Here is a 19,624-nt window from a genome sequence, read left to right on the forward strand (position 1 = left end):
GGATAACAGAGGAGGTGGCCTGGGCTTCCTCAAGGAGTGACATTTCATGGAGGACTAACAGAGTACAAGGACTGTGCCAGGACTGCCTGCTTCTTACATTGGGCCAGAACAAGATCGAGAACCTGCATCTCTGAAGGCCTGGTTTGGCCCCTAAAATGTATTGACATTCTGCCTTCCCATTAAAGTTCAATTCTCCTCCCTGTTATTTTTCTTTTCTTTTCTTTCTTTTTTTTTTTTGAGACAGAGCCTCAAGCTGTCCCCCTGGGTAGAGTACCGTGGCATCACAGCTTACAGTAACCTCCAACTCCTGGGCTCAAGCGAGTCTCCTGCTCTGCCTCCCAAGTAGCTGGGACCACAGGCGCCCGCCACAACGCCCGGCTATCTTTTGGTTGCAGCCATCACTGTTGTTTGGCAGGCCAGGCTGGATTTGAACCCGCCACCTTAGATGCATGTGGCTGGCGCCTCAGCCACCTGAGCCACAGGCGCCGAGCCGATATTTTTCTTTATAGCCCTATCTGGCTTGAGTATCACAGGAGATCATGGAATCTTCCTTCCAATTTTGTCACACTCAGCTTTTAGCCTTCCCTGACCATCTGCCCAAAGGAAGTGTCATGGTGCACTCAGCCATGCACCACCTTATATCACTATATTAGATTATCTGCGACGCTTCCTCCCTCCCTCCAGCACTGAGGACTCCCTGGGAAACAATGCCAAGAGTCTAGCTCACTGTTCTATTCTCAGAGCCACTGGCAGGCACTCAATGCATACATCTTTGAATGGATGTGTCTCCTCCAACTTTAAAAATGAGGTACATGGAATACGGAGGGGGAGCATTTCTGCAGCTGCCCTCCCCACCCAGGGAACATTTCTACAGCTGCCTTTATGGAGCTCCACCCCTGTGCTGGGGTGGATCACAGGGCCTGGCCACGCGGGTCCTTGGCCAGTTGTGTCCTTCCCCAGGTCTCTCCTTATAGTGGGGGGTGCAGACAGATGGTGCATGGGCAAGCACTTTGACAGTTGCGCTACTGGGTGCTAGCAGCAGCCAGGCCTGTGCTTGGCACAGCAGGCACAGCAATACACTTGACCAGTCACCATGGGTGACTCCCCTGCAGAGCAGCCTCGGGTCCCTTCCTGTCCTTTGCTCTGTGTTGATGTCATCACTAACTAGGACACAGAGGTGCCCAAGCCACCATCCTTCGCCCATTGGGCACTGATCATCATCCTAGATTCGTCGGTTTTCCCCTCTTGGCCCAGACAACCCAGATGGAAAAATCCTCTTGCCCCTATATCAGCTCATTTCCTGGCCGTCCTATGCTGGGGAATCCTCCTAGCCCGCGCTGACCACCGGCCCCGTGCAGATCACGCCCAGCGGCACCGCCCGCCCGTGACGTCAGGTGGTCAGACCGTGACATCACAGACGCGGCTGCGGGGAGGTGCCAGGGCAACCAGCCACGCGTCGCCATGGCGACAAAGGGGCGGGACCGGAACAAAACCCCACCCCTACGGGTCGTGTAAACCTCTCGGCCTCTTCCCCGCCCGCGCGCGCCCCCACGGCTGCGCGCCGCCGGTGTCCCTGAGGGCAGCGCCCCAACGACTCCCCGGAGCGGCCGCAAAGCACGACGGCCGTAGTGCAGCGCCCCCCGGTGTCGCAAAGCGGCGTGCGAGAGGCCTGGCCGAGACTAGGCCCCGCCCCGCGCTGTGACGTAGCGGAGCGCGCGCCCGGCGCACCGGCCGCGGCTGCGCAGTATCGAGCGTATGGCCACCGCCCCCCGCTGGCCGACGCTGGCGGCGTAAGGCGCGCGGGCCCCGGAGCGGGCGCGGCGGAGCGCGGCGAGCCCGGCGCCTGCCGCTCCGAACATGCGGAGGCCGGCCCAGGCGGCGTGGGAGCCGGAGCGGGGGCCCGAGCGGGCGCCGGAGCTCGAGCCGGAGCGCGATCGGGCACGGGGCCAGGTGCGGGGGGCCGCTCCGCGCTGCTGAGGCCGGCCCGGCCGCCGCCCGCGGGCCCGGCCACGGCGGATCCCAGGTAACTACGCGCGCGCTCGTCGGCCACAGCGGCCACGCGCCCAGCCCCCGCGCCTAGAACCCCAGTCTCTGACCCCCAGTTCCCATCCGCACGCTCGGGGCCCTGCCAACTCCGCTTTCCGGACCCCGGCGTACTACCCCCTACACAGAGAGCCCCAGTGCCCTCTCTACATCTCGCGGACCTCGCAGCCCGCACCCCCAGATCCCGCCCCACGCTGACTCCCACATCCAGTTCCCCGCCGCCCCAGTGACCCAGCACTCCACTGCTCTCCGCTGACCCTTCAAGTCTCAGTTCTGCCTCCTCTCTTCCTAACCCCTTGCGCTCACGCCCACCACCCGTTCTCCGTCCCGAGCCTTCTGCCCACCTTGTCCCCTTTCTACCTCCGGTCTGGTCCTTCTCCGCGCTGGTGTCTTCCCTCTCCGCTTGTGGTGCTTAAGCTTTTGAGGGGTAGAGCTAGGGGGATTGGGGGCAGAGGGGTCTGATCTGGGAGACCTGTTGCGGGGCCTGCTGGGGAACTCCCGGCTGGTTCGCTGCGCCCTCCCCCTTCCGCTCTGGCCACCGGCTTTGTTTTCCGGAAACACACGGGCTAGGGAGGGAGGGTGAGATGTTTGAGCGGGGCCCGTCGCCCCAACTTTCGCGGGGAGACTTTCTCGTTAGGGGTAGGGGTTGAGGGCACCGTCTGGACCCTGGCGCCCTGGATCATCGTGGCTTTGGGAGCAACTGGTACTTGTTCCTCTGGCCTCTGGATGGCTTTGTTTGTAGCAGACAGCCCAAAGGGTTGTCTGTGTAGGTGGAGTCCGGCGTTTTCTCTCTCCCCGTCGCCCCGCAGTGTAGCCCAGACCTAGGGCAGTGTTAGGGCTGGGGGCGGGTGTGTCTGTTTGCGTGTCGGTCTGGCTGGCCTCGGGCTCCTAGGGTCTTCCCTCTCCACTCCTGCCGCACGCAGGAGCCTCATTTGGTGTTTCTGGACCCCCAGAGGTTCTGTGGGCTCGTGGGTGTGAGAGATGAGTAGGAAAGTAGGAAAGCTCCAGTCTGGAGGGAAATCCAATCTCCTCACCACTGTAATTCGCCCCCATCAAGGAAAGGGGTGTAGGGGTGGCAGCGACTGGGCAAGGAATCACCCCTGGGCCTCCAGCCCTGCCCAGAGGGCCTCTGTGAAGAAGACAGATTATTTGCCTGGGCTCTGCAGTTTTGAAAGAGGGAAGTTTGAGGATGTCTCTGGTAGTTTGTTTTGTTTTCTGCTTAGGTCTCCACCAAAACTGAAAGGCTGTGGCCTGGGCAGCCACTGACTGATGAGTTTCCCAGACAGGCAGCACCCAGAGTACATCCGGCTTGCACTTGCCTGCCTGCAGTCTCCAGGGCCCACAGTACTTTGTTCAGCCCCCTATGGTGAACTGTGCAGCCACTGGTGGAACTCAGTGGGAGGGCTGTCCATGCCGTAGAATGGGCAGGCAAGCTGGGGGTCTACAGTAAGGTCCCAGTGGGGAGGGCAATATCTGGAGGCCCAGAGGCCAGTTGTGTCTTCAGCAGGACTACACTGTGGGCCAGTGGGGATCCTAGGGGCAGCTGGTTCTGTACCCATACCCCTAAGGGTCTGGGTAGTTTGGCTTTACCTGGCCCAGTTTGCGGTGGGACTTTATTATGTGTCTCAGAGGGGCTTCCTGCCTGCTGTCATACCATCCTCATCACCCTGGGCTCTGGACATGCCTGGGAGGCCAAAGAATGCAGGTTTCCTTGAATTACTGAATTGGGTTTCTTCTTTCTTTTTTTCTCCTCCTTTTTAATTACACAGTAATTACCCCTGGATTGCAAAAGGAAATAGGTGAGTTTTTTTTTTTTTAATTGAAAGTCTTCCTCTTTGCTTATCCTAGGTTTTGGGGAAGGTAGTGTACCAGGTATTAATTTGGGAATGGGGTAGTCCTGTGGTGTGCCAGATGGACATGGAGCCACTTGTGTCTGTGGGAACATGCAGTAGGTTGGTGCATGCCAGAGATGCATGCCCTGTGCCTGACCAGCCCATCATCCACACTGCTATTGGATGTGGCAGTATGGATGATGGGCTGGACAGGCCCAGGGCTGTCCTTAAGACTGTTGGCATTTCCCCTGGGAATGTCTATAGAGGAATGTGCTGCTGCACATTTGACCGTGCCTCCCTCAGAGTTTCCATAGAGCTGCCCCAGACCCACACAGGAGTAGTGAGCAGCCCCCTTCCTCTGCTGGGTGCTCCTGGTCCACCAAGGCCTTGACTGGGGCTGGGCAGTAGGTTGATGGCAGAGGGAAGGAGACAAGGAAGAGCCGGGCTGTGGGAGCTGCTATGGATGAGTGTCAGGTATGGGCTGACCAGGGGCCACTGGCCTTTTGGGCCTGTGGGTGGCACTGGACAGGTTGGCATTAGTGGATCATTTGAGGTGATCCACTGGAAGCGAGATGGGGCCCTGGTGAAGTGTCTCGGTGGTGGGGTGGGTGGTAGTGAGGGCCTTTGTTTGCTAGTCAGCCTCATCTCAGGCTGGGGCTTGGTGGCTGCTCTCATGACAGATCAAGGCCATGGCTAGGCATCAGGTGTACAGGCAAAGCCTTTTGACTGTTATGTGAATGCTTCCATGGCAGATGTGTGAAATAGCTGCTGGTGCTGTACAGCTAGGCAGGAGGCATGCAGCAACTGGACAGTATCCCCACAGTCCACAGCAATCAAAGGAGGGGGCAGTGGGCCAGAGGCCTGTTGGCCTGGGATGCTCCCTGTGCACGGTATAGCTCTGTGTCTGCCTTCTCCCTTAGTTGGGAGCCATGCTGTGTGGCATTCCGTGAAGTGGGTAGAGCGGCCCCATTTTACAGGTGAGAACATCAAGGCCTTCCTGATCTGCTTGAGTAGAGAAGGATGTTGGCTCTGACTAAGGGTGACTCACCTGTACTCCTATAACAGCCCTTGGCTCTGGCAGGCACAAGGAGGGTAGTGTTCTGAGGCCTTGCCTCACCTCCCTGTCCTCATTGGTGTCTGCCTCCTGCCTCATCTCATCTGCCCCTCCTTCACCCTGCTCCTGGGCTAGGATGTGCTGGTGGGCATGGCCTCACTGCATGGGGGGAGACCCCTTGTACTGCCCTGGCTTGAGCTCAAGGTGAGGTGTTGGGGACCACCTGGAGGTCCCCATTGGCCCCTGAGAAGCAGCAGTATGTACCTGGACTGATCAGTGGGTGCCACAGAGCTGTGTGGGCAGGGACTGGTCCTGGTCATCACCCTGGTGTCCTGAAGAGCTAATATTCTCTGGCAGCTAATACTTGATAGGCCCCAGTGTCCCTCTCCCTGACCCTCCTACAAAGGGTCAGGGATGTTGTAACATTCCACTTCTTTTCCCCATGTCCACTATTATCCCCGATCCAGGCTTTGCAACACCCTCTCCACTTGCCTTCTGCCGCTCTTGGGGTCTTTGCAAGCCTGTGCATTCCATGAGGCAACAGGGCCCTGTTACAAGTAGTGCCAGCCAGGGACAAGGCTGCATCCTGGGCCCTGAAGGGAAGCTGTTTCTCATGCCTGTTGGATGGCATGAGGGCATTGTGGCACCCTAGATTTTCTAGTACTGCTTGGGTGCCCTCGGTCCTAGGCATGGCTGACTTTTTGGGGTATGCTAAGCCCTCTGGGTGTGAAGCTCCTCTCAGAGGCTCAGAGGGCCTTTCTGGTATAACTATGGCATGTTTTTCCTTGCTCAGATGCCCATGCATTACTCCTGCACAGGGAACATGCCACAGGCTGTGGCCTGAACAAGGTGGGCTCCTGCCCTGAAACAACCTTTGCTCACCCAAGGGCAGCCTAAGGCTCAAGAGGCTTCCTCCCACCCACTGGAGCCCAAGCTCCTCAGAACGCTCAGCAGCCTCTCTTTGCCACAAAGCGTAAGACAGTTTTAGGTCACGTTGCGTTAAAAAAGAACTGGGTTCCAGGCAACACCTGTGGCTCAGTGGGTAGGGTGCCGGCCACATATACTGAGGGTGGCCAGTTCAAACCTGGCCCTAGTCAGCTAAAACAGCAGTGACAACTGCAACAAAAAATAGCTGGGCGTTGTGGGGGGCACCTGTAGTCCCAGCTACTCGGGAGGCTGAGATAAGAGAATTGCTTAAACCCAAGAGCTGAAGGTTGCTATGAGCTGTGAGCTGCAGCACTCTACCAAGGGCGACAAAGTGAGACTCTATCTCAAATAAATAAATAAATAAATAAACCTAACTGGGTTCCTTTGGACAGAATCATAAGTACAGGTGATAGGTACAGACCACGATCTCCTCTTAAAGTATGCTTCAGTGCCTGTGTCTACGAGAGCAGGAGTGAGTGTGGACCATGCAGCTCTGCAGGGAGGTGGAGTGAGAATGCTGTTGTAGCTGGCCTGAGCCTATAGGGTGTGACGTCTGTCATGGCATACTCTCCTCTAGTGCCTGGAACCACTCAGGGCATTCCAGGAGGAGGTAAAGACAGCCTTTCCCCCAGGAGGACCCCAAATCTCTGTTCTTCCCGTGCCATCAAGTTGGCTCAGCCTCTGCATCTCTGGGCTCCTACTGTGAGGGCAGCAGGGGAGGTCATCACTGAGCCAGGAATAGACTTTAGGGCCCCAGGCCTACCAGAGATGGTCCTGGGTTACCATCCAGGGCTGTTGCTCACCATCTGAAAGGCTGAAGTAGATATAATAGATTGTTCAGGGCGGCACCTGTGGTTCAGTGGGTAGGGCAACAGCCCCATATACCAAGGGTGACAGATTCAAACCTGGCCCCAGTCAAACTTCAACAACAACAACAACAACAAATAGCTGGGCGTTCTGACAGGCACCTGTAGTTCCAGCTACTTGGGAGGCTGAGCAAGAGAATCACCTAAGCCCAGGAGTTGGAGGTTGCTGTGAGCTGTGATGCCATGGCACTCTACCAAGGGCGATAAAGTGAGACTCTATCTCTAAAAATAATAATAATAATAATAATAGATTGTTCACTGTGACCAGTGACTAAGTTAATACATAATTCCCCTTAGAGTCTTTTTTTTTTTTTTTTTTTTTTGGAGACGGAGCCTCAAGCTATCCCCCTGGGTAGAGTGCCATGGCATCACGCTCACAGCAACCTCCAACTCCTGGGCTCAAGCGAGTCTCCTGCCTCAGCCTCCCAAGTAGCTGGGACCACAGGCGCCCGCCACAATGCCCGGCCATTTTTTGGTTGCAGCCATCATTTGTTTGGCGGGCCAGGCTGGGGATTCAAACCCGCCACCTTAGGTGTATGTGGCTGGCACCTTAGCCGCTTGAGCCACAGGCGCCGAGCCTCCCCTTAGAGTCTTAAAAGAAGTTGCACTAAACGTAACTTCTCTATTATCGGGAAATTCCTGCCTTCCAAGATGAAGCAACACCTGGGCCTAGCTTGGGCCCCATCCTCCACAGTCATGGTGCTGAAGGCAGTGTTGCCTGTAGGACCCACCTTCCTTGGGGACACTTTGGAACGCTGGTGTGGCTTATAGTGACCTTTGCCCCTTCCGTCTGAGCCCTTAGTCCTCAGTTGAGATGGTGAATATGAATCCCCGTCCCATCACAGTGGCTGTTCTCATCTGGAGGCTTCTGTCCATGGCAGTCCTACGTCAGGGCATATTTGCACAGGTGAGCAGTCTGAGCCATCTGTGTTGGGCAGGGTCTTCCTAGCATGGAGCGAGCAGGCTGTGTGGTGGATCATTCTGGGGACACAGGTTGATGGGGTCGGCCAGCCTTTGGTCTGCTACTTGTGCATGTGGAGTTTCTCATAAGCCCTGGGGAGGGTGATCCAACTAGAACCCGTGTAGCTGACCTTGGGGTAGGAGTGGGCATGGGTGGCCTAGCAGAGCCCTGGTGTCTAAGGCTTGTGGCCTCAGGGATCTGAGACATCTCTCAGGTGCCCACAATCTTTGAGCCCTCCAGGCAGGAACAGGTAACTCTTCAAACTTCAAATTTTGCAAGTTATCCTGTTCTTGGCAGAATGCCTGGGAACACACATGGGGGGGGAGGCACGGTTCCTCATGGTGTCTAGAAACGATCTTGGGCCTTGAGGGGGCCTTGTGTGCTATGTGGGTTGACAGAACCTTTAGTGTATATATGTGTGCAATGTGCCCAGCTGCCATGTTGCCTGCCCAGGTGGACTGTGGCTGTCCCATAAATGGTGGCCTCACCTGGGGAAATGGGCCATGGGTTTTGTTTGGTACATGGGCATCCTTGGTGAGTCATCCCTTCCTCCCCCCTCACTCTCTCTCTGTTTCTGCATATTTCACTTTCTGCATCTTTCACTTCCTGTGGGTACACACCCCTGGATTCCTCTGAAAGATTTATGAGAGCTGTAAAAGTCAGTTAAACCTGGGCTCTACCATGTAGGAGGTGTGGCCAGGGCAGACTTTGATCCTGCAGAGCAGTGAGGCCACTGGTCCAGCCCCTGGCTCTGACTAGAGCTTCACTCACTGTTGTTTTTAAACAGCTTTATTTAGATACAGTCCACATACCACACAACCCACTTTCTTTCAGTTGAGGTGTAACTCACATTCCATAAAATACTCTGGTATATACTTCATGGGTTATAGTACAGGTGACCCTTGAGCAATGTGAGGCTAGGAGTGCCAAACCTCCATGAAGTTGAAAATTTGTGTATAGCTTTGACTCCCCCAAACATAACTTGAACGGCCTCCTGCTGACCAGAAGCCTTCCTGATAACATACACGGTTGATGAACCTGTCCATGGTGTGTTATGTGTGTTATCTACTGTGCTCTTACAGTAAAGCTAGGGAATGATGTCATCAAGGAAATCTTGAGGAAGAGAAAATATATTTACTGTTCATGAAGTGGGAGTGGATCATCTTTTTTTTTTTTTTTTTGAGACAGAGCCTCAAGCTGTCCCCCTGGGCAGAGTGCTGTGGCATTACAGCTCACAGCAACCTCCAACTCCTGGGCTCAAGCGAGTCTCCTGCCTCAGCCTCCCAAGTAGCTGGGACCACAGGCGCCCACCACAACGCCCGGCTATTTTTTGGTTGCAGCCGTCATTGTTGTTTGGCGGGTCCGGGCTGGGGATTCGAACCCGCCACCTTAGTTGTACGTGGCTGGCGCCTTAGCCGGTTGAGCTATAGGCGCCGAGCCGGAGTGGATCATCTTGAAGGTCTTCATCCTCATCATCTTCACACTGAAGAAGAGGAGGAGGAGGGTGGGTCTTGTTGCCTCAGAGGTGGTAGCAACCTGAGAAGCAGAGGAAAACCCGTGTTAGTGCACTCACATAGCTCAAACCCATGTTGTTCAAGGGTCAACTATATAATCACATAGTTGTTCAACCAACCACCTCTATCTAATTCTAGAACATTTGTTCTATAACCCTAAAGGAGACCTTATCTGCATCAATAGTCACCACCTCTTCATTCCTTGCCCCAAGCCCCTGGCACCTACAAATCCACTTCCTATCCCTGTGACTCTTCCTGTTCTAACATTTCACATAAATGGAATCTCAAACTGTGTGTCCTTCTGTGTCTGCTTCTCTCACTGCACATGATGTCCTTTAGGTCTCTCGATGTTGTGGTGTCAGAGCCTTGTTCCCTTTTTACATGGCTGAGTGATTCCAGTTTGGGAGTGGGCCAGTGGGCTATTGGGTTCATTTTTCTTCTTTTCATGGGCTCTTGGATGGCTTCACATTTTGGCTGTTGTGAATTGCACTGCTGTGAACATTTGTGTCTAGATTCTGCATAGGTGTGGGTTTTTTAAAATTCTCTTGGGTGGAGGCCCAGGAGTGGAATTGCTGGATCATAGGGTGACTCCAGGTCTGAGCATTTATGGAACCACTGATTGTCATCATGGTGGCTATGACATTTGTGCTCTGTCCAGATGTGAGGGTTTTATATCTCCAGGTCAGCAACAGCTCACATCCTATTCCTGTGTCTTAGCTCTTTGTATCCTAGAGCCTGATGCTTCACCTGCCTCTGCAGTGCCAGGGACTGTGCTGTCCTACTGTCCATACTGTCTGGAAAGCCAGGAGATCCGAGGATGCCTGGGGTCCCTGCTGCCCATGGCAGGTGCCCGGGCTGGATCCCAGTGTGACTGTGCCACTGATGGACAGATATGTCACCTGTGGCCTTTGCCTGGGCAAGGCCAGGCAGGTTTGAAGCTGGGGCATCTGGTGTCTGTAGGGTGACTGATAGGCTGTGGCCCTCATGTGGTTGTTGAGGTAGCCCTAGCCTTGTGAGGCCACAAAAGCCAATGTCCTGTTTCTGGTATTTTGAAAGAACTTTTTCTACTTTTTTCCTTCCTCCTTCCCTCCCTCCCTCCCTCCCAAAATGTATTTGGGAAAAAAAAGGTAGATTTACAGAGTAAGAGCAAGATACAGGCTTACAGAGTAAGATACATTTGCCATAGACCGTGAATGGGCCTTCATTGCCAGGGCAAGTAGGCAAAGAGCAAGTAAAATTCTTTCTTTCTTTTTTTTTTTTTAAAGACAGTCTCACTCAGTTGCTCAGGGGTTGAGTGCCATGGTGTCTTAGCTCATAGCAACCTTAAACTCTTGGGCTAAAGTGATTCTCTTGCCTTAGCCTCTCAAGTAGCAAGGACTACAGGTGCCCACTACAATGTCCACCTATTTTTAGAGTTGGGGTTCTTGCTCTTGCTTGGGCTGGTCTCAAACTCCTGAACTCAAGCAATCCACCTGCCTTGGCCTCCCAGAGTACTAGGATTACAGATGTGAGACACCGTGCCTGGTAACAAAAACCTTAAAAACAAAAACTAAAGGATCAGCGTCTGTGGCTCAGCTGGTAGGGCCACTGGCCCTATATACCGAGGGTGGTGGGTTCAAACCCAGCCCTGGCCAAACTGCAACAGAAAAATAGCTGGGCATCGTGGTAGGTGCCTGTAGTTCCAGCCACTTGGGAGGCTGAGGCAAGAGAATCCCCTAAACTCAGGAGTTGGAGGTTTCTGTGAGCTGTGTGATGGCACAGTACTCTGCAGAGGGCAATAAAGTGAGACTCTGTCTCTAAAAAACAAACAAACAAACAAACTAAAAATCCAAGAGATGAGCACATGACACAGGTGGTGGCAGGTGCATTCAGAAAACTCTGTCAGGTCAGGCCATCCATATACTCTGTTCTAAACCTGCCCATGTCACCGGAAGCAAAGGTTGTTTCTCCCAGCAAAGGGAAGCAGAAAGCAGGTGGTGCCTGCCTGGGGCTGCTGGGGGAGGGTAGGATTGTCCTGAGGGGATTCCAGGTGGGAGTTGGGGGTGTTGGTGGTTGGAGCAAGCATGGAAGCAGAGTGGGCTGGGCATGCACTGGCCCTGGGCTCCAGGAAGACAAGCTGTTTCAGTGTTGTCTATCCATGGGAGGACAGAGAGAGATGATGCTGGGTGCCTGGGGTGATGTCAATTCTCTGAATTTTGGCTGTTTTGTAAAAAGGAGGGAGGCCTTTTGGAGCCTTTCTGTTTTACCCCTCCTTTTTTGTTTTGAAACATAGTCTTACTCTGTTGGGTTAGGGTTGAGTGCCATGGGGCATCATCATAGCTCATAGCAACCTCAAATTCCTGAGTAGAAGTGATCCTCTTGTCTCAGCCTCCTGAGTAACTGGGACTGCAGGTGCCCACATGACACCTGGCTAGATTTTCTGTTTTAGTAGAGACAGGGTCTTACTCTTGCTCAAACTGCTCTCAAAGTCCTGAGCTCAAGCAGTCCACCCACCTCAGCCTCCCAGAGTGCTAGAATTACAGGTGTGAGCCACTGCTCCTGGCTTGTTTTTTCCCATTAAGATGCTGTCTGTCGCCCTTGTGGGTGCTGGCACTTGGCAGCCACAGTACTTCCCTGGCTCTCTTCTGTCCCCTGCCCAGAACAGCTGCACACAAGTTGTTTCAAGGGGCATCTGTAGCTCCAGGTGGACCCAGGTAGAGGCCTCTTTTCCCTTGGATTTCACTTTTTTTTTTTTTTTAAATAGAGACAGAGTCTCATTTTGTCACCATCTATAGAGTGCTATGGTGTCACACAGCTCACAGCAACCTCCAACTCGTGGGCTTAGGTGATTCTTTTGCCTCAGCCTCCCGAGTAGCTGGGACTACAGGCACTCATCACAACACCTGGCTATTTTTTTGATGCAGTTTGGCCAGGGCCAAGTTTGAACCTGCCACCTTCGGTATATGGGGCTGGCGCCCTACCCACTGAGCCACAGGTGCTGACCATGAAAACACTTTTTTATCTTGAAATTTGCTCATGGGAAGCAAATTTACTCTAGGCCTCTGAGAATAGGAGAGATACATTGGTCCTTTGTTTCCTCTTAGCCCCTGCACTGACGTCCAGCTCTGGGGACTCCATTCTCAGCCTTGCCCAGGGCCCACACCCACCTGTGGGAGCAGGTGCTGTCCTTGATGTGAAGTCTGTTACCTGGTTGTGCCAGCTTGGGTTACAGTCCTTGTTTGGCACAGTTTCTTGCAGGATTTTATAGACAAACTTGAGGTGCAACATATACTTAAAAGAGGTGAAAGCAGGGTGTGATGCTGTGCACCTGTAGTCTCATGAGAGACCGAGATTGGAAGATCATTTGAACCCAGGAGTTGGAGGCTGCAACAAGCTATAATGACACCACTGCACTCAAGCCTGGGTAACAGTGAGACCTTGTCTCAAAAAAAAGAGAACTGGTGATTTCAGAATACCCTCCAAAAAAGTTTTGCATTTTGCAGGATGTATATTCTACTCCCCCACCTGCCCCCAATAATTGATGTCACTGTTCTCTAGGCTCTTGCTGGCCCTGGACAGTCTGAGAAGACATGATGGCTGCTGTATTTGTATTTGTCTATACTAGAGGGGTAGAATAATGTCTGAGTGGTCCCTTGTGATTCCTCTGCTGCTTTTTGTGGCTTTTGTCCATTTCTCTGTTTGATCTGTTGGTCTATTTCTCATTGATGTAGAGGAAGACTTTATATATCATTTGTTCAACAAATATTTATTGAGTTCCTGCTTGGTGCCTAGTCCAGAAGAAAACCTGTGTTCTCATCAAACTCACCTTAGCTGGGGACATACAGTAGATGCACGTGTACCCTTCCCACTGAGGTTGAGAGAGGTCTTAGCTGATGAGAACAGCAGGTCCCAGCTGGTGGGTGCAGGCTGCCCCGCAGGTAGCAAGGGCACCTGAGAGGAAAACCACCAGGTATGGAGGTATCAGACCCTACATTAGGATGAACTCAGATGCAGTGAATCACTGTGCAGATCATGGAGGCCCCACCTATACACGCCCAGTTTCCATGCTGTTCATGTTTTTTTTTATGATTGGTTTGTTTGAATGAATGATGCAAACTCGTTCTTTGGTTTTGGTTGATATTGTTAAGGGTCTGGAGGCTGTAACTCTTTCCCTTTTTTCTGTTTTTTTTTTTGTTTTTGTTTTTTTTTTTCCAACAAGAGTCTCACTTTGTCGCCCAGGCTAGAGAGCCATGGTGTCATAGCTCATAGCATCTTCAAACTCTTGGGCTCAAGCAGTCTCTTGCCTCAGCCTCCCAAGGAGCTAGGACTACAGGCACCTGCTACAATGTCTGGCTAGTTTTTTCTTTAATACAGATGGGGCTCTCTTGCTCAGGCTGGTCTCAAACTTCGGAGCTCAGGTGATCCACGTGCTTCCTTACAGGTGTAAACCACCACGCCTGGCCTTCATCTCTCTTCTCATAATCATCTTAATTTTTAAAAAATTGCACATCTGCCAAAAGTTGCCAGCCATCCCCTCCACTTCCCCTGAGCCTTTGAGAGGTTAGCTCAGCCACACTACCATGTTCTGCAGCTCCATTTATGTTGGCTCTTCCCTGGGAGTGAGCCTCTGGGCTCAGAGAGGGTCCTGCCAGGACAGGTGGCAGGGGAGAGGTCCTCCTGCCACAGAAGAAGCCCCTGTGGTACCCTCACCCCATGCCAGAGTCCACCTTGCTGCTGCAGAGCAGTGACACCTGCGCCCCTCCTTTCATCACCTCTTCTAGCCTGGATCTGTTTCCTTCCTGCCTCTGCCTCTCCTGATGGTGACATCCTGATGAGTCCACCTGCTTTCTCAGAGACCAGCCCTCCATGTGGGTCTCTGCCTCTTTGGGGCAGAGCCTTCCTGCCCCTGGGTACATTGCTAGGTGATGGTGGTTTGATCTGGTCCTCACCTTCCTTTATGGACAGAGGCCTCTCAGCCACAGGGAAGGTGCCCTCCAGGAATCACTCCACGCACCAGCTGTCTCCTCCATCTACTCCCTGGCATCCCTTTGAGGTGGAAGCTTGTTTTTCCTTTTGTCCTTGAGTTATTGGGTGTTGGAGTCTTTTGTTTTTCATTCAAGGTATTAAAATCCTTCGCTGCTTTAACTCAGCCTGAGGTTGAACTTGCCTTAGGCCCTGGTGGTCCTATGTGTCCTTGGAACCCTTGCATCTGACATGGGTCATGTGCTGATGCAGGCTGGTCCTGGGCTCTTATCTACTTAGCAGGTATAGTGTGGACAAGCCGCCTGGGGTGCCCGAACACATGGTATGCTATTTCCTGCATCCTCTTTATCCCCACGTCAGGTGATCTCCGAGCTTCAGAAGACGACTCTGGGCTCAGCAGAGGGCCCAAAGCTGGGGTTCACACCAGAGTCAGGTGCTTTTGAGATGGGGATCCAGGCTGCAGAGGGCAGCCTACCGAGGGTCCACCCCTGTGGAGGTGACTAGCCTTGCCCTCGACTTGCTCTGGCTCTGGGCTGTGCCAGTGATGTCAGCCCAGGGACTGTGACATCACTGAGTGGAGACCACCAGAGAAGGGGGGCCCTGGGGCTTGCCCCCGGGGAGCTGGCCCTGGGCCAGGCCAAGATGGAGAACTCCAAAAAGAGCAGGGCAGGTAACTTGCCCAGGTGGGCACTCTAGAGGGTGCAGCCTAACCCTAAGCTGTGCCTGTAAGACCAGCTCCCACCAGTGCCACATGGGGACGGTCAGGGCTGGCTCGGGTCACCAGCCTTTCCCCAGCTCCACCTCCACCATTCTATGGTCAGGAAGACCTGACCCTCCTCTAGGGCATTGTCACCTGGGTCACATTCCAGTGTCCCTTAGGGCAGCATCATAGCTGTGGTTCAGTTTTAGGGCTTGGTGAGATATCTGTGTCCCCTCCACCTCCCCAGGATCATTATTTTTAGCTCTAGTGCCTTGAGCCTGGGGCAAGACTAAGGTGGGTGTTTCTGCTACCTGAGGTTCTAGCATGCAGGGCAGGAACCCTGACTCCCCAGGCCACAGCAAGTGGGCATATGGGGTTCTGGCTGCCTCCAGCCTGTCATCCCCACCTCCTTCCAGACCCTAGGTCCTGTCTAGGGGCAGAGTGTCCAGGAAAGGCCTGACTTTATCATTTATGTTGCCAGGATTTGGTCAGGCAGTGGGCTCTGTGACTGACCAACTGACCGTCCAGCCCTCCAGGGAGTCCCTGCAGCACAGAGGTTGTCTGTCTTCAGAACCCTGCTGAGTCTTGGGGTGATGGCTCTTATTTGTGGGTGGGAGGATGTAGTGGCATCTCCAGGGCTGTCTCCCAAGAGTGGTGACCCTGCCTTCTTCTGACTGCACACCTGCTGCTATAGGAGTTCATGGCCTGCCTGAGCCAGCCTCGCTTTTGGCCCTCCTAGGCCAGGCTACCTCCTGTGGCCCTGGCAGTGAGTGACTCTCTGGGGAATCATAGTAGGGTACTGGCTTTGCTCTTCTTTCCACCCTGGTCAGCATGGGAAGGCTCAGTGTGCTGCATTGCTCCCCCAGGGCTGTGTCAGGCCCATGGGCAGGTGTGGCTGCCACTCCCAGTATCCCTCACTCACAACCCTCTACACAGGGGCCTTCTCAGAATGCAGTTCGGCCTCCCTCCTGGCCATGAGTCTCCAGGACAAGGCCTGTGGGGGATCCCTGTGTGACTGGGGGTGCTTGGTACCCCCTTGCTCTGGGCCCTGCTACCCCCTCTATGGATGCAAGGATGCAAGCACCTTCTTAGGTCATCCTGAGAGTGGCAGCAGGGAGCCAGTGACCCTCCCCAAGTAGCCAGATGCCACAAGTATTCCCCGGACCCCTGCTGGAGGCTGTAGAGGATGATGCCTAACTTCAGCTGACATAATGGCAGCTGGGCAGAGACCCAGACTTGGAAGGGAAGCTCTAGACCAGCCCAAGATCTTGAGTCTGTGGATTTTTGATCCTCATAGTTGCTCCACAGAGCACAGAATGGGTTTGCACCTGGTCCTGAGGCTGAGTGCAGCAGAGGCTATGGTGGCCCCAGATGGGTACAGTTGCATATGTTAGAAAAAAAATCCTGGCTCAGTGCCTGTGGCTCAAGTGGCTAAGGCGCCAGCCACATACACCTAAGGTGGTGGGTTCGAATCCAGCCCAGGACTGCCAAAACAACAATGACGGCTGCAACCAAAAATAAAAACAGCCAGGCGTTGTGGCGGGCGCCTGTGATCCCGGCTACTTGGGAGGTAGAGGCAGGAGACTCGCTTCAGCCCAGAAGTTAGAGGTTGCTGTGAGCTGTGATGCCAGGGCACTCTACCCAAGGTGACAGCTTGAGGCTCTGTCTCAAAAAAAAAAAAATCCTGTTAGGGCTGCTGGCCGGCTTGGCTGCCAGGGGAAGCATGGGTCAGTGGGGGCCCAGGGTCAGTGTCAGGCTGGGTGCAGCTCCTTTCTCCTCCTCCCCTCTCCAGGTCAGGGATTGGGCAAGGTTTGCCAAGAACACCACCCACCTATAAGTAGGGCCAGGACATGAGAGTAGGTCATCAGCAGACATGGGGGCTTCCAAAGCAGATCCCAGGGCAGTAGAGAAGGGGTCTTGCCTGGGCGCAGCTCTGAGGCACAGCATGGTAGTGCCCTTCTGTGGTTCAGGGCTGAGGTCTGGGCAGATGGAGGCTGGGGTGAGGGGATCTGGTGCTTTCTGTCCTGTAAGAGCCTGAGCACACTTAGTTGGATTATGACTGCCCATCTTATTTCTGGGCAAGTCTTTCTACCCGAAAAGGAGCTGCCTGCAGCTGAAGCTTCCCAGTAGGTGCTCTCAGCCTCAGTCCTTTAATGACTGGCAGGCGCTTAGCCCTATCTTGGACAGTTTTTTGGTCCTAAGCTGTTTCTTAGAGAAAGTATTAGTCCAGAATGGTATATTTCTCTGCGCTTCTTTGGAACAACCTGTCTACCCATAAGCCATCCTATGGGATCACAGACGTGCCTGTTGGGCTTTGGAGCAGCTCTGGGTGATCCCAGGTCCTGTGTGTTCCTCACCACAGGCCTTTCCTGACCCTGCTCCTCTTTGCTCATGTAGTCTGAGTTGCATTTTATTTTATTTTATTTATTTATTTTTTTTTTTGAGACAGAGCCTCAAGCTGTCCCCCTGGGTAGAGTGCCGTGGCATCACAGCTCACAGCAACCTCCAACTCCTGGGCTCAAGTGAGTCTCCTGCCTCTGCCTCCCAAGTAGCTGGGACCACAGGCGCCCGCCACAACGCCCGGCTATTTTTTGGTTGCAGCCGTCATTGTTGTTTGGCGGGTCCGGGCTGGGGATTCGAACCCACCACCTTAGGTGTACGTGGCTGGCGCCTTAGCCGGTTGAGCTATAGGCGCCGAGCCGAGTTGCATTTTATATATGAGATGTGATTCATGGACTATACCATTCAGCCTTTCAGAGTGAACATCTCAGTGGCTTTAGCATCCTCACAGAGTTGTAGATCCATCACCACTATCTAATACGGGACATAGCCATCATCCCCAAAAGAGATTTTCATCACCCCCAAAAAGAAAGGGTGGTTTTGTTTTCAGCTTGAGGGTTCTTAAATGTGGTTTCCATGCCCTGCTTCCCAAGGAAGCTTCATCTGCCTCTGTCCATCTCAGCTTCATTGTGGAAGGGTCTGAGTGTTTCCACCGACTCCTTTCTCCCACTAATGTCAAGGGCTCTTCTTCCACAGTCTGAGAATACCCACTTCCCCTCCTTGCCTGGAAAGAGGGCCTGAGCCCTGGATGCAGCTGCCTGGGGATATGTGAGGTATCTTTTTCCTGACACCAAGTGATGGCGATTGGGGTCTTTTCAAGTCCTGAGATTGAGGTCTTCTCCTGACACCAGTTGCCCAAGTTAGCACAGTCCCCCCAGGCTGAGGGCTTGGCTCCAGCTTTGCCCCCTCCCCAGAAGCCAGCTGAGTCCAGACTTGCACCAGATCAGTTTCACATGGGCCGGGGTCCTCATGTCCTCTTCTGCAGAATCTGCCTGAATTTACTATAAAGGAACTGACCAGGAGTGGCCATGTGGAAGAAGCATAGGGCCAGATATGGGAGTGTGGAGCTTCCATGCTCTCTCTGAGCACCACCTGGGGGCTCCCCACTACTGAGTCTCATTAGCATAAACTCAGGTGTGGTCAAGGGGCTGGGACAGAGACCAAGTGTGCTCCTCACAACAGGGCCACACCTGCTAATGTCCCTTTCTGCTTCTGCTTGCTTCCACCTGAGAGGACGGGAGAGCTGGAGCATGTGTTTTGGGGTTGGCACCTCTCCAGCAGCCTGGCCCCTCGTCTGGAGAGTAGGGGGAATACAATGCTAGCAGGTGGCCATGGGGCAGAGTCTCCTTAGGATCCCTGCAGCCTGTGTGGATTTTACCTCTGATTCTGATGCACCTTTGTGTCTCATGTGCCTCTGTCCAGTCTGTCTATGCACACACATGTCTGCACTTCTGGTAGGAAAGGAATCCACCAGTAAATAACCCACAGGTGTCTACTAATGGAGGGAGCCCCTTCCCATGGAATCCTGACGTTTTTTCCAAAGTAGGAGGATATTCCTGCGCTAATGGGTCTTCTAGGAGTGTCCCAGGGTGCAGGGGTGGGTGGAATGGCTGCCCTGGGGATGCCTGAAGTGGAGGGCACAGGTGTACAGGCTCTGGTTTTCTGCCCTGTGGGCATAGGTGTATCTGTAGGAGCTCCACCTGCTGTACCACGTGGAGCTGGGCTGCATCCTTCACTCTCTGGCTCTTCTGTCCCCTCCAGACCCCTCTTGTCCCAGGCCTTGTCACAGCCTGCAGTGTCACCTCCACACTCCTCCCATGCCATTGTCAGCAAATCCCTTTCAGTGGAATAGTACACAGATGGACTGGTGAAAAGCAGGCTGTCAAAGGGACTATTCTCCTTGCAATTTTTGCAGCAGGCAAGGGCCAAGACGTCCCTCACACTCTATACCTGCAGTCAGAACTGGCCATGGCCAGTGGAGAACATGGACCCACGCTCAGCTGTCAGCCACCTGTCCCCTTGCACAGAGGTGCCTGTGGGGCTGCTGCAGGGATGTCCCCTTTGGCTGGGGTGTCGGGTGTGGCCCTGTGTTGCCACCTGGCTCTTGAGTAGCCTAGTGGGCAGGACAAGTGGTCCCTCCATGCATGGTTGGGAGGAAGGGGCTGCTGTGGGTGTCCACCTGGGCCCACAATATGTGGAGATGCTGCCCAAAGTGGTCTCCCAGCTCCCCACCTTGGGGTGTCCCACTGCAGATAAAGATAGCTGCAGAGTGAGAGAGGTATGCTTTCACAGACCTCTTTGCTGAAGATAAGGAGACAACTTCCCCCATAGCACAGCAACCAGAAAGAATGTTAAATTTTCTTTTTTCTTTCTTTCTTTTTTTTTTTTTTTTTGAGACAGAGCCTCAAGCTGTCACCCTGGGTAG

The 19,624-nt window shown here is 53.7% G+C and overlaps 1 protein-coding gene across 2 annotated transcripts in view; it reads left to right on the forward strand.

The window, feature by feature from the left end:
- Nucleotides 1–1,780: 1,780 nt before the first annotated feature.
- Nucleotides 1,781–19,624, forward strand: part of CSNK1G2 (casein kinase 1 gamma 2) — a 34,851-nt gene continuing 17,007 nt past the window's right edge. The window contains exon 1 of one of the 2 annotated variants that reach the window (XM_003788706.3): nucleotides 1,781–2,023. The gene's annotated coding sequence lies outside the window, so the exon portion shown is untranslated. The remainder of the gene's footprint in view (nucleotides 2,024–19,624) is intronic. The other variant, XM_012804570.2, reaches the window with a different exon arrangement.

Source organism: Otolemur garnettii, unplaced genomic scaffold (genome assembly GCF_000181295.1).
Source record: "Otolemur garnettii isolate 467f Iridium unplaced genomic scaffold, OtoGar3 scaffold00029, whole genome shotgun sequence".
Taxonomy (NCBI): domain Eukaryota; kingdom Metazoa; phylum Chordata; class Mammalia; order Primates; family Galagidae; genus Otolemur; species Otolemur garnettii.